Below are 13,965 nucleotides of genomic sequence, written 5' to 3' on the forward strand. Positions count from 1 at the left end.
TCCCGGTTTTGAAGAAATATCATAATATACATTTATATATCGCTTCATACGCCATTAGAAATATAATTATGGTCTCGGTTTTGAAGAAATATCAATATATACATTTATATATCGCCTTATACGCCATTATAAATATAATTATGGTCTCGGTTCTGAATGAATATCAATATATACATTTATATATCGCTTCATACGCCATTATACATATAATTATGGTCTCGGTTTTGAAGAAATATCAATATATACATTTATATATCGCTTTATACGCCATTATAAATACAATTGTGGTCTCGGTTTTGAAGGAATATCAATATATACATTTATATATCGCATTATACGCCATTATACATATAATTATGGTCTCGGTTTTGAAGGAATATCAATATATACATTTATATATCGCTTTATACGCCATTATAAATATAATTATGGTCTCGGTTTTGAAGGAACATCAATATATACATTTATATATCGCTTTATACGCCATTATAAATATAATTATGGTCTCGGTTTTGAAGGAATATCAATATATACATTTATATATCGTTTTATACGCCATTATAAATATACTTATGGTCCCGGTTTTGAAGAAATATCAATATATACATTTATATATCGCTTTATACGCCATTATAAATATAATTATGGTCTCGGTTTTGAAGGAACATCAATATATACATTTATATATCGCTTTATACGCCATTATACATATAATTATGGTCTCGGTTTTGAAGGAATATCAATATATACATTTATATATCGCTTTATACGCCATTATAAATACAATTGTGGTCTCGGTTTTGAAGGAATATCAATATATACATTTATATATCGCATTATACGCCATTATAAATATACTTATGGTCCCGGTTTTGACGAAATATCAATATATTTTGAAGGAATATCAATATATACATTTATATATCGCTTTATACGCCATTATAAATTTAATTATGGTCTCGGTTTTGAAGGAATATCAATATATACATTTATATATCGCATTATACGCCATTATAAATATACTTATGGTCCCGGTTTTGAAGAAATATCAATATATACATTTATATATCGCTTTATACGCCATTATAAATATAATTATGGTCTCGGTTCTGAATGAATATCAATATATACATTTATATATCGCTTCATACGCCATTATAAATATAATTATGGTCTCGGTTCTGAATGAATATCAATATATACATTTATATATCGCTTTATACGCCATTATAAATATAATTATGGTCTTGGTTTCAAAGGAATATTAATATATACATTTATATATCGCTTTATACGTCATTATAAATATAATTGTGGTCTCGGTTTTGAAGGAATATCAATATATACATTTACATATCGCTTTATACGCCATTATAAATATAATTATGGCCCCGGTTTCGAAGGAATACCAATTTATATATTTATATATTGCTTTATACGCCATTAGAAATATATTTGTGATCTCGGTTTTGAAGGAATATCAATATATACATTTATATATCGCTTTATACGCCATTATATATATAATTGTGGTCTCGGTTTCGAAGAAATATTAATATATACATTTATATATTGCTTTATACGCCATTATAAATATAGTTATGGTCTTGGTTTTGAAGGAATATCAATATATACATTTATATATCGCTTTATACGCCATTAACTATTTTTGTAAATTTTTAAAACATGCACTACAGATACTAGTGAAAATATTTCATTTATTATGGGAAATTATTATTATTAATGTGTACATTTTATCAGACTATCTATTGCGTATTATCTTTTAAACTTTATTTAATCTTTGATAAGGTTCTTGTTAAATAAATTATTTATTTCAAATTTCAAATTTCAAAAATTCGCGCGCTAAGAAATGTACAACTTCACTTCAGTTCAAATTCATTCTGCATTAAGCCGCCATCTTGAACTGTCAATTTCATTTTATGACGTCAGTGCAAATCCTCGTGCTCCGTAATTAATTTACATGTTTTAATTAAAATCCTAATTAGATTGCACTAATTTGTACACTAAATTGTTTATTAAACTCATTAGCTTAATTTGAGGCATAAGTGTATACTGATTAAGCCTTAAAAGTGGTAAAAAACGGATTTGTTGCAGGCCTCGAGTTAACCTCAAAGTGAATAATAATTATATTTTTTTTACAGGATTTTTAATACTAATCATTGTAATAATGAAATATTTACGCTTACAGTGATTCCAATGTATCCTTTTTAATGTTGATATATAAAATTGTTAAATTCATACAATGTGTGTTACTTGCAAGGGCTCGAGGGCTTCAGCAAAATAAAGTCATCAATTATAATAAAATAATGTGATATTCAATATGCAATATGCAAAGACTCTTGTCAAGACAACTGTTTGATATATTAGAGTGTGTCAGTATAAGTTGAGTCGTGTGATTAAGTGAGTTGTATCCAGCTTCGAAGATACAGTCAGTCGAGCAGAGATTTTTCATCAATGTAAGTTCTAAATCATTTCTTATACAAAACAAGTTGTTGAATACCTTACTAGAATTATGTACAGGCTTTTGATATACAATTTTATGTATTATTAAGGTGACCCGGTGAATATTTTACTCCATTCAGATTTTTGTCTCAAATTTTTTTACGGTTCTTATTTGTAATATTTGTGTTAAATATATTTTAATCAGAATTACCTTCTAAAAATTTGAACTAAAAAAATGGTTACTGAGTTTAATAAGGAATCAAATTGGAGCAAATCGAATCGGTTCAGTCGATGGAGGACAAACATTATGATATTGTGATATATATATATATATATATATATATGTGTGTATATATATATATATATATGTATATATCTTGATATTGTTTATTTCGATTTTGAAACATATTGTTGAGGTTTTTCAGCCACAAGTCGAAAAAATAAAAACAGAAAGTAAATATAAAATCTTCTTTAATACGTTTTGAGCTATTATACTAGCTAAACCTTAACAGTATATTTATATATATTATATATAATATATATATAGATATATATATATATATATATCTTTTGTATGATCATAACAATACATGTATATATATTATATGTATATATGTCTTCGATAGATTTTCTAATTTTTATCGAATATAGTATTAACTATATTAGTGTACCAATTATTTAAACTACTTCAAATTTCTTCTCCCTATTTTACTATTAATTCAGATTATTTTAAGCGACCTTAAGATGGATTCAAATACATACAGTAACCAAATTAAGTTAGAATTTATTATCGTATATCAACTTTTTTATGAATCATCCAGAAATATGTATCAATTTTTAATCTAACTGGCATATTAGGGTATTTTGTTTTTTTTTTTTCGAATGGCTTAAAATTAAATTAGTATTAATTTAATATTTATTTATTAATATTGAGAATCGACTACTATCTCCTAAGTGATAAGGGTTGTTTGCTTTTAAATTTTTTGTTTTAATTTTTTTATAATGTTCTATTGAAAAATATAAACTAGTGGTGTATGGCATTGTGCCTCAGGGCAAATTGCTGGAACTTTCCGGCCCAACAATTGAATTTTTTAAAAAATATCATTTTTTTTTAAAACTTAGAAAATAAATAGATTTTTGAGAAAGTTTAAATTTTTGAAAAAAATTGATAATGTTTCTTGACAGATGTTTTTTTGAAAAACTTTTTTCTTTTTTATTATTTTTTGGTATTTTCTGTTGTCGGAGCTCCACAATATATTCAAAAATCCAAGACTATACCATCTAATATGTATATATATATATATATATATATATATATATATATATATTCAGAAAAATATTAAATGTATATTGTCCTCCATTAAATAATTTTTGCTATATATAATTTTTAATATAGAAGAAAGTAGAAATGAAATCATCAAGTCTCAGCTATAATGAGTTTTTACCCAGGATTTAAAATATAAAAATATGGTCACCTTATTTTATATTTTATAAAATTTATAAGATATTTATAAGATATTTTAAAAGTCTGTACATGTTTTAGCGAAATATTTAATGACTTGTTAATAATTCAATTGCTGCACATACATCTGCTAAAATGTCGTTTACATTCTGATCAATTAAATAATAGTTAATAATCATTTGATTTTTAATTAATTATTGACTTGCAATAGGATAAGTTGCCAGAAATTTTCAAAAAATATTGAAGCTTTTAAAAATTTCAATTTATTGTACGGGAATTGCTTTGATTTCAGCCATTTTTAGCACCATCAGTTTTTTTTTTAATTTTATGTTAATGTTAATATTAGTAATTTTATGCATTTGCAAGTTGCAAATTTAATAATAACGGGCTCAAATTTAAATTTTCTTTTGTCAGTTTATTTAATAGTTTTATGTAAGATTAATATAGGAATTCATAAACATTTTCTTCAATGTTTTTTTTTAATTTTTTGCTAATAAACAAAATAATGATTAATTTCTCGAAGTGAATAAGTTTAGGACATTTACATACATATATATATATATATATATATATAATATATATATATATTAATTTCTTGGACACTTAATATTTTTATTATAAATGAAATAGCAAAGATGTATGTGTACAATTTTGTTCTACAGTATCACTTGCAATGTTGTTTTGTTAAAGAAATACTAATGATTAATTATTAATTAATAAATCAATTACTGATAAACAAAAAAAAAGAGTGCGGTAAGGTTCACATGCAATTGAAGTAAAATCTTATTTGCAACTGTACAAGATGGCATTTAAGGTAAAAATATACATCATATAACATTTTGAATAATGTTCATTAGTAATATGGGTAACACTTGCAATGCACATATTTATTGGTGTCGACCATTATACACATTTATATAATGATAAATTATAATTTATATATTTATAATAGCATTAAAAATATATATATAATGTTTGAAAACAATAATGTAATTAAAGTCATACTTCAAATACGACGTGATCGGTTTGTCATTGTATTAGTATTTAGGACTTTATTAGAGAAATGAAGTAATTGCTGATTAATAAATTCTATAATATTTGTTCACATAGTGGATTATGTTAAACAACGCCTAAACAAATATTGTTTTCGCAATTTCACTCATCATGTAATAATTGTGTTTGAAGAACTTCATGCAATTAAAATTAACAAACATTCATTGACTGCTTATATTTTTTTTTTTACTTTTTCGCTGGCGATACAGTCTCATTCTTTGAACAGTTGTAATATCTGTCTTGCCTAAAAATATTTTCATTTTAATAACTTCAAATATTTAAAGAAACTACGAATAATATAGAAATAATTTCTAATCAATAAACTTACGTTTAGTACACGGCACAGATTTTTCATTTGTTTTATTATTTTCACTATACAATCAAAGCAATCATACTCACGCGACACGACGACCAATCACAATCGACCCGTATAGAAATGACGAATCATTGGCACTCAACTCGGCCGTAACGCTCTTTCGTTGCATTTGTACAAATTTACTCCCTAGTCGTGCCTAAAGAAGTTTTACTTCAAAATTTAAAAAATGATGTATTGATTTTTCAACTTTTTTATATACACACTGTTTAATTATTAAATTAGCAAGTGATACTCGAGAACTACTTGAAAGTTTTTAATCTTGAGGCAAACTTTGATGCAATTTTATATTTGTTTAAGGAATTACTACCTTCTAATCGTTATTGATTTAGGAAACACTTTGTTTTTAAATTTATTAAAGAAAATATCTAATTGTATTAAAAATTTAAATTATTTCTGCAAATACAGTCAAACGTTTTCCTCATGACCATATTCAATGCATGCATATTTTTTATATTTAGTGGTTATAAATGTTTTTTTATATTTTAATGGTTATAAATGTTGATCAAAATATTTAATGTAATATTTAATTTAATGTAAAACGTTAAAATAATAGTTTTTTTTTATAATGTATACATTATACAGAAAATTTCTTCATAAAGATGTAAAATTATATATAGTAAAGTAATATAATCACTTTATTTTTCAAAATTTGTTGAATATATACAGTAAAAGCATTCTATTCATTTTCCAAAGTTTTGTCAAAAGTTATGTTATTAACAATTTGACATAAATTTAGTTTTTTACTTTAAAAAAACAATTTATTTTCAACAAGAGTTGCCGAGCCCTATCTCTTTGAAAATTTGAAAAATATTTAATAATTAATTAAATTTCACTTATATACCATTTCTACATTCACAAATTAATTAGTTAGTTTTTATACTAAAAATTTTCTTATGACAAAACAACGCTTGCCGGGCCAGCTAGTATATATATATATATATATATATATATATATACTATTTCTTTTTTTTTTGTTTTGATCAATATTTATAACCCATTTTAGTTTGTTTAGTTGATATGTTGAGCTAATGAAATAATTTTGTTAATTTTCAAACTTTAACTATATTAAAATTGATAAACTATATGTATTAAAATTAAAAAGATTGGTTAATAATATTTTTCAAGTACCATTTGATTTCAATTTTTCGAACCAAATTTTGATCAATTTTTTAAGAGAATGCTCAACATATTGACTAATTGTATTTTTTTGAAATAAAAAAATGTTCTATAGTCAAACTTGTATTAACTCGATGCTTATATTAATTAATTAATTAATTATACATCATATCGAATCTTTTTATTTCGAATACATTAAAATTAGTGATGTACTGATCCGAATGTTTTCTAATAAATTCGAATAATGATAAAAGCTTAGGGTGGTCCTTAATATGGACATTTTCGAATTTTATTGCTCCCAGGCAAGGGGCTTATATGATTCCAAATTGAGAGAAAAAAAAATCTGAAATTTTATCTCTTAATATTATCTTTTAGATAGTGCGCAATTCAATCAAACTTCGTATGGAAATGGAAAAAAAATCGAGAATTTTAAAAATGTTATTAAAAGTTACAATTCGTGTCATTTTTTATTGAAAATTCGACGCTCTGCAAAACAGGATTTTTATAATCTTCTAATATCTGGCTATCTTCCCGTTCACAATTATTTTTTAATTATCCTACTCCTAAATTTAATTCTCTCTTAAATTCGCCAATTTTACTTATGTCCTCTAACTTTAACTTAATTAATAATGAAATAGACAATCACAACACTTCACCTAATCAAATAATCTCCATCTGCACAAGTTAATCTTTTTATTTTCTTTCAAATATCTCATTATTTTCTTATTCTGTTTATAAATATTATTGTTACATTCTGCATTATATGCAATTTTATCTTAGCATTTTATGTTACTAACTATATATTGTAATTTTGTATATATTTTAATTGTTATTCATTATGTAAAATAATTGTATTTTTGAGTCCTCTTGGAGAAATCTGTGGGCTATATATTTAAATAAATAAATAAATAAATAATTTGTTTCGTAGAGTGTCGAATTTTGAATAAAACTCATTCATTTGTTTGCTCAATTATATCTAAAAAACATTTTTAAAATGTTTGAAAATTTTTCCATTCTATTTTCATACAAAACTTTGATTGAAATGCGCACTATCTAAAAAATAATATTAAGAGCTAAAACTTATAGAAATTTAGCTCTTATTATTGTTAGATTTTTTTTATCAATTTGGAAGTATTTGAGCCCCTGGGAGCAGAGAATTTCGAAAATGTCCATATTAAGGACCACCCTAATAAAAGCTATATAGAATTATTTATTTATTAAATTTGATTAATAATTCATTCACTCATAACTCGAGAAAGTTAATATTGCGAATATAAATTGCTATCGAATTAAATTTGTTATCAATATTATACAAAGATTTAATAATTATTTTTTGTGCAATTATGAAAGCGTTTAAACAAAAACCACTTTTAAAATTTTTACAAAGACATTTAAAAAAAAATTTTTATAAACAAGTTTGCATGAGTTAAAAACCGAATTTAGAGGAAAGGCTGAACGCAAATTTGTTTTAAAATTATTAATTAATTAAATTCAATGATTCGTATTGGCACTCACTAATGATGCACTTTTCTGAAAGTTATATTATTGTTCGAGTTAATAAAGTTTGATTGAACTGTAAAATAATTGATTTGAATGAGTTCCTAACTAAATCAAATATTATTTTAATTACAAATGTAATATAATTTTTTTTTAATAATTTGTTGTTAGCCATTTTACTGTTTTATAATATTATAATATAAGTTTTTTATCATTTTATTGAAAAAATTAGGACTCATTCAAGTTAATTAAATTTGTTTTCATCTCGATTAATTGTAAAAGTTTCATGTTTTTGCATTAACAATTTTCATCGTGTCATATAAACTGTTTTGATTGGATTAACTAATTGTTCGCCCGATTACCTTTCATTTCAATATTTTTTTATTGACAATTTGTATCTAGTTGTATAAATTATTTTGTAATTATTCTTTCGATTAACTTTTATTATTATTTGCTCGATTACCTTTCTGTTAATGTTTTTGCATTGACAATTTTTATCGAGTTGCAAAAATTATTTTGTAATTACTCTTTCGATTAACTTTTATCATCAATTTTGACTGAAACCTTTTCAATTATGACAGATAAGTCAATTGTATTTTTTTTTCTAAGTCCCAAAGCCAATATTCGTATGAAAAAAATTTAAACGAGAACCACTTTTGAAATTTTCACAACGAGAAAATTTAACAATGACATTTTTTAAAGATTTTTTCAATAAAGTTTTTGAAAATGTTCTCGTAAAGTTTTCTCGATGTTGTGATATTAAAGTGGGCTTTGTTAAAAATTTTTTTATTCGAATGTTGGTTTTGGGTTTCCCTTGAAGGGAGCATGTAGTTTTGTAAAAAAGTTTCGATACTAAACCTGGAAGCGAAAGTTGCGTCTGGGACTTATAATAGTTTTTTTTGGTTGCAAAATCCTATTTTTCACATTTTTTTTCTTTTTTTTGTTTTTTCATTTTTTTTCTTTTTGTGTTGATTTTTTGCAGCTTTTGTGATGACATATTTTTTGTGTCTTTCAGGATCCTAAGTGGCTGCCAACACGTCCTTCAGTGATATCTGGCCTGGTAGTTTCTGCTGGAATTTTTTCGCCTCCGCCGGGATTCGAACCGCCTCGCCTCTGCCTCGAAGTTGATGTCCACCGTGTCGGTCACGCTAACCACTGCTCCATCGGATTACTTGAAAAGATAAGTTTTTATGTACTGCATATCTTGTATGTATAATGAAATTTTGAAAAAATATTCTAAGTCCCCAGATGCCCGAAAGTGGATTTGAACTGCCTTTATCGATGCCTTGGTGTTTCTCGCATCTTGTCCGGCACTTTAACCACTACTCCATTGGGCTACTTGAAATATACATGATATTATGTACCTTATAATTTAATAAAAAAAAAAATAAAGTAAAAATGAAACTAAATACCACTTTTCTTCGATACACTCTTCTTCCTCCCTCTTCTCCTGTACAACCCCTGCTGTCCTAGCATCACCCTCATCCTTCTCTGATACCCTGATACTATCATATCTCATGTACCACTTATTTATTATAGTCACGTGGTACATGTATTCGAGGTTTTCGCTCGAAATTTTACTAAGTCCGAAGGTCGTAATGCGCCACCTCCAGGTGGTTTTGGAAACTAGCGTTTTCGCTCGAAATTTTACTAAGTCCGAAGGTCGTAATGCGCCACCTCCAGGTGGTTTTGGAAACTAGCGTTTTCGCTCGAAATTTTACTAAGTCCGAAGGTCGTAATGCGCCACCTCCAGGTGGTTTTGGAAACTAGCGTTTTCGCTCGAAATTTTACTAAGTCCCAAGGTCGTAATGCGCCACCTCCAGGTGGTTTTGGAAACTAGCGTTTTCGCTCGAAATTTTACTAAGTCCCAAGGTCGTAATGCGCCACCTCCAGGTGGTTTTGGAAACTAGCGTTTTCGCTCGAAATTTTACTAAGTCCGAAGGTCGAAATGCGCCACCTGCAGGCGGTCTTTGGAACTATTCGTACCGCTCATTTATTGTAGTCACGTGGTGCATGTATTCGAGGTTTTCGCTCGAAATTTTACTAAGTCCCAAGGACGAAATGCGCCACCTCAATTCAATTTTCAGAACTAACTTTTTATTTATTTGAAAAATTGTGATTCTTCTCGGGTTCGAACTGAAACCCTAGTTGATGCCAAGAAGGTGTTCTAACGCTCTCGACTATTTCTTTACCCGGTTATTTCAACGCTAAATGGGAAAGACTTTTGTCTAAATACGAAGATACCTTAAAAATATCACTTCATACTTTTTGGTACTTTATCTGGTATCGAACCGTCGAACCTCTGGTCGACAAGGCGGTCACTTAACGCTCTTGGCCATTCCACTACTTTTTAACACCAAATTTTTAAGAAAGACTTTTATCCAAATCTGAAGTTACATTAAAAATACCACCGGCTTTTTTGTACTCTTCCTGGGATCGAACTGTCGGACCTCAAATCGACAAGGAGAGGTGGTCACTTAAAGCTCTCGGCCATTTCACTACTCTGTAACACCAAATTTTTAAGAAAGACTTTTATCCAAATCTGAAGTTACATTAAAAATACCACCGGCTTTTTTGTACTCTTCCTGGGATCGAACTGTCGGACCTCAAATCGACAAGGAGAGGTGGTCACTTAACGCTCTCGGCCATTCGACTATTTTTAACACCAAATTTTTAAGAAAGACTTTTGTCTTTTCGTGGAAACCGTTGCTATGTATGACCAAAATTTTAATTTCGTAACCGTGTTCCATAGCAACCGTTGCTGGCTTGGAATTTTCAGTTCATCAGTAGCACACGACCCAAAATTTTTTTGACCAAAAATTTTTTGTACCAAAAATTTTTTTCCCAAAAATTTTTTGTACCAAAATTTATTTGACCAAAAATTTTTTTCCCCAAAATTTTTTGTACCAAAATTTTTTGGACCAAAATTTTTTTGACCAAAAATTTTTTTCCCAAAATTTTTTGGATCAAAATTTTTTGGACCAAAGTTTTTTGGACCAAAGTTTTTTGGATCAAAAATTTTTTGGATCAAAATTTTTTTGACCAAAATTTTTTGGACCAAAATTTTTTTGACCAACATTTTTTTGACCAAAAATTTTTTTCCCAAAATTTTTTTGACCAAAAATTTTTTGTACCAAAAATTTTTTTCCCAAAAATTTTTTTGACCAGAAATTTTTTGGACCAGAAATTTTTTGGACCAAAAATTTTTTTTCCAAAATTTTTTTGACCAACATTTTTTTGACCAACATTTTTTTGACCAAAAATTTTTTTCTCAAAATTTTTTGGACCAAAATTTTTTTGGCCAAAAATTTTTTTGACCAAAAATTTTTTTCCCAAAATTTTTTTGACCAAAAATTTTTTTCCCAAAATTTTTTTCCCAACATTTTTTTGACCAAAATTTTTTTGACCAACATTTTTTGGACCAAAAATTTTTTTCCCAAAAATTTTTTGACCAAAAATTTTTTGGATCAAAATTTTTTGGACCAAAAATTTTTTCCCAAAATTTTTTTGACCAAAATTTTTTTCCCAAAATTTTTGGACCAAGATTTTTTTGGCAAAAAATTTTTTTCCCAAAATTTTTTGGACCTAAATTTTTTTCCAAAATTTTTGGGACCAAAAATTTTGTTGACCAAAAATTTTTTTCCCAAAATTTTTTGGACCAAAATTTTTTTGACCAACATTTTCTTGACCAAAAATTTTTTTCTCAAAATTTTTTGGACCAAAATTTTTTTCTCAAAATTTTTTGGACCAAAATTTTTTTGACCAAAAATTTTTTTCCCAAAATTTTAATTTGGTAACCGTTCAAAACGTGTCAAAAAAATCTACATTTATCAGTCAAATTTGAAAAGAATCATTGACAACAAAAATTAAATCAAAATTAATAATAATAAAAATAAATAAAAAAATATGAAAAAATCAATGACAAAAAATTATTGTCAAAATAAATTTTTATAAAATCATTGAATGACAAAAAATTGTGAAAAAATCAACCGGCTGATATTTTTTACAAAAATTTTTTTTGAAAAAAATCATGGTCAAAATAGTCCATAAAAAAATTTGAAAAAACATTAATAAAAAGTTTTTGTATAAAATACAAAATACATATTATACATATACATAATACATATTGAATACATATTACGACATAAAATAAAATAATTGTATTTATTTTCATATTTACATTATACTGAATAATTTCAAGATATATTAGTCTATTATTTTAAAATAAATTTTATATATATATATATATATATATATATATATCTTTATATATATATATATATATATATATATATATATATATTCCCATACCAATTACATCGTCGATGTAATTTCTCTCATTTGTCTCACAGCGCTAACTAATCTTGGATTACTGCCACTGCTTTGCATTGAATAATTGTCTCGGGAGCATCTTAAGAGAGAAGGCCATTGTACCAAATCTCCTAGAGAATGCTTCAATCCCAATTCTTCCAGGACAGATTCCAAATACTCTAAAATATATGTATATATATATATATATATATATATATATATATATATATGTTTAATTTGAGTTTAAAATTCGGGCGTTACATCAATAAAAATAGTATGAGAGGTTTTTAAAAGTTTATTTATTTAAAATCCATACGTTTCGGCTAGCATCTTAGCCATCATTCAGTGGTAATAAAGTTAACTATAAAAATTAAAACTAAATAAATAATATGTAAGAAATTTCATAGAAAAACAATAACAATAATAATAATAATAAACACTTACAATTTTGTATCCTAATATAACATATGAAACAATTATTAATCCATAATAATAATGGTTTCATATGTTATATTAGAATATAAAATTGTAAGTGTTTTATCATTATCATTATTATTATTATTATTATTCTTTTTCTATGAAATTTCTTACATATTATTTATTTAGTTTTAATTTTTATAGTTAAATTGATTAACACTGAATGGTGGCTAAGATGCTAGCCGAAACGTATGGATTTTAAATAAATATATTTCTAAAAAAACTCTCATACTATTTTTATTGATGTTACGCCCGAATATTAAACTCAAATTAAACATATATATCAACATCAAATTCAAAACTATTCAAATATATATATATATATATATATATATATATATATACTTATAGATATACACCATGGACCTGCCTTCGGGCTTATTATTATTATTATTATATCTTATATATAAAATTCTTCTGGATGGATGTATGATTTGATACTCCTCCTAAACGGTTATTCGGATTTTGATAATTCTTTTTAGAGTTTGTCAAAGAAAATGTTTAAGATTTAATGAACGATAAAACTATATTGATATTGTAGAAATAAATGGCAAAAATTACAAAAAACCACTTATCTTAGTGGATAGCAGAGCATATTTATACTTTAAAACACAATATGGACTTTTCTAACCCGACTGTACTACAATTCGAACAAAATTTATTCAAACGAAGAATTATAGAAGGATCTTTTTTAACTATTTACAGCAATAAAACAATAAATAAACGGAATAAACTTAACACGCTGTGCGACACAAATCTCTTCTATTTAGATAACATTTCCAAATTTCTTACAAAACAATAAAAGCGTTCGTGCAAAGGATTCGCAATTCGTTCCACACATGTTAGAATCTAGGTAAAAATATTTTTTAAAAAATGTCTTTCTCCATTACATCTTCAACCAGTCTACGAATAACACACTATCCATTTGTGATTTTTTCAAATCAGTATTTTGTGAAAATATTGTGTAATTTCAAGTTAATGTTTATAATACATAATAGTGTAGTGCATTAGCATATCCTGATACCATGGATTATTAAAATCTTCCAATTTAACACTAAGATTAACTAATTGTAAGTACTAATTACTATTTTATTTTTTCTTTTCACTCCAATTCAATTGTTTTAGTTTTTAATTTTATTTTTAGTTTCCACTGAATGAAGGCTAGGATTATAGCCGAAACGTATGGATTTAAAATAAATTTTTGAAAGAA

Source organism: Ctenocephalides felis, unplaced genomic scaffold, assembly GCF_003426905.1.
Source record: "Ctenocephalides felis isolate EL2017-DRISC unplaced genomic scaffold, ASM342690v1 CF-g0.4_SCAFFOLD_03572, whole genome shotgun sequence".
NCBI lineage: Eukaryota > Metazoa > Arthropoda > Insecta > Siphonaptera > Pulicidae > Ctenocephalides > Ctenocephalides felis.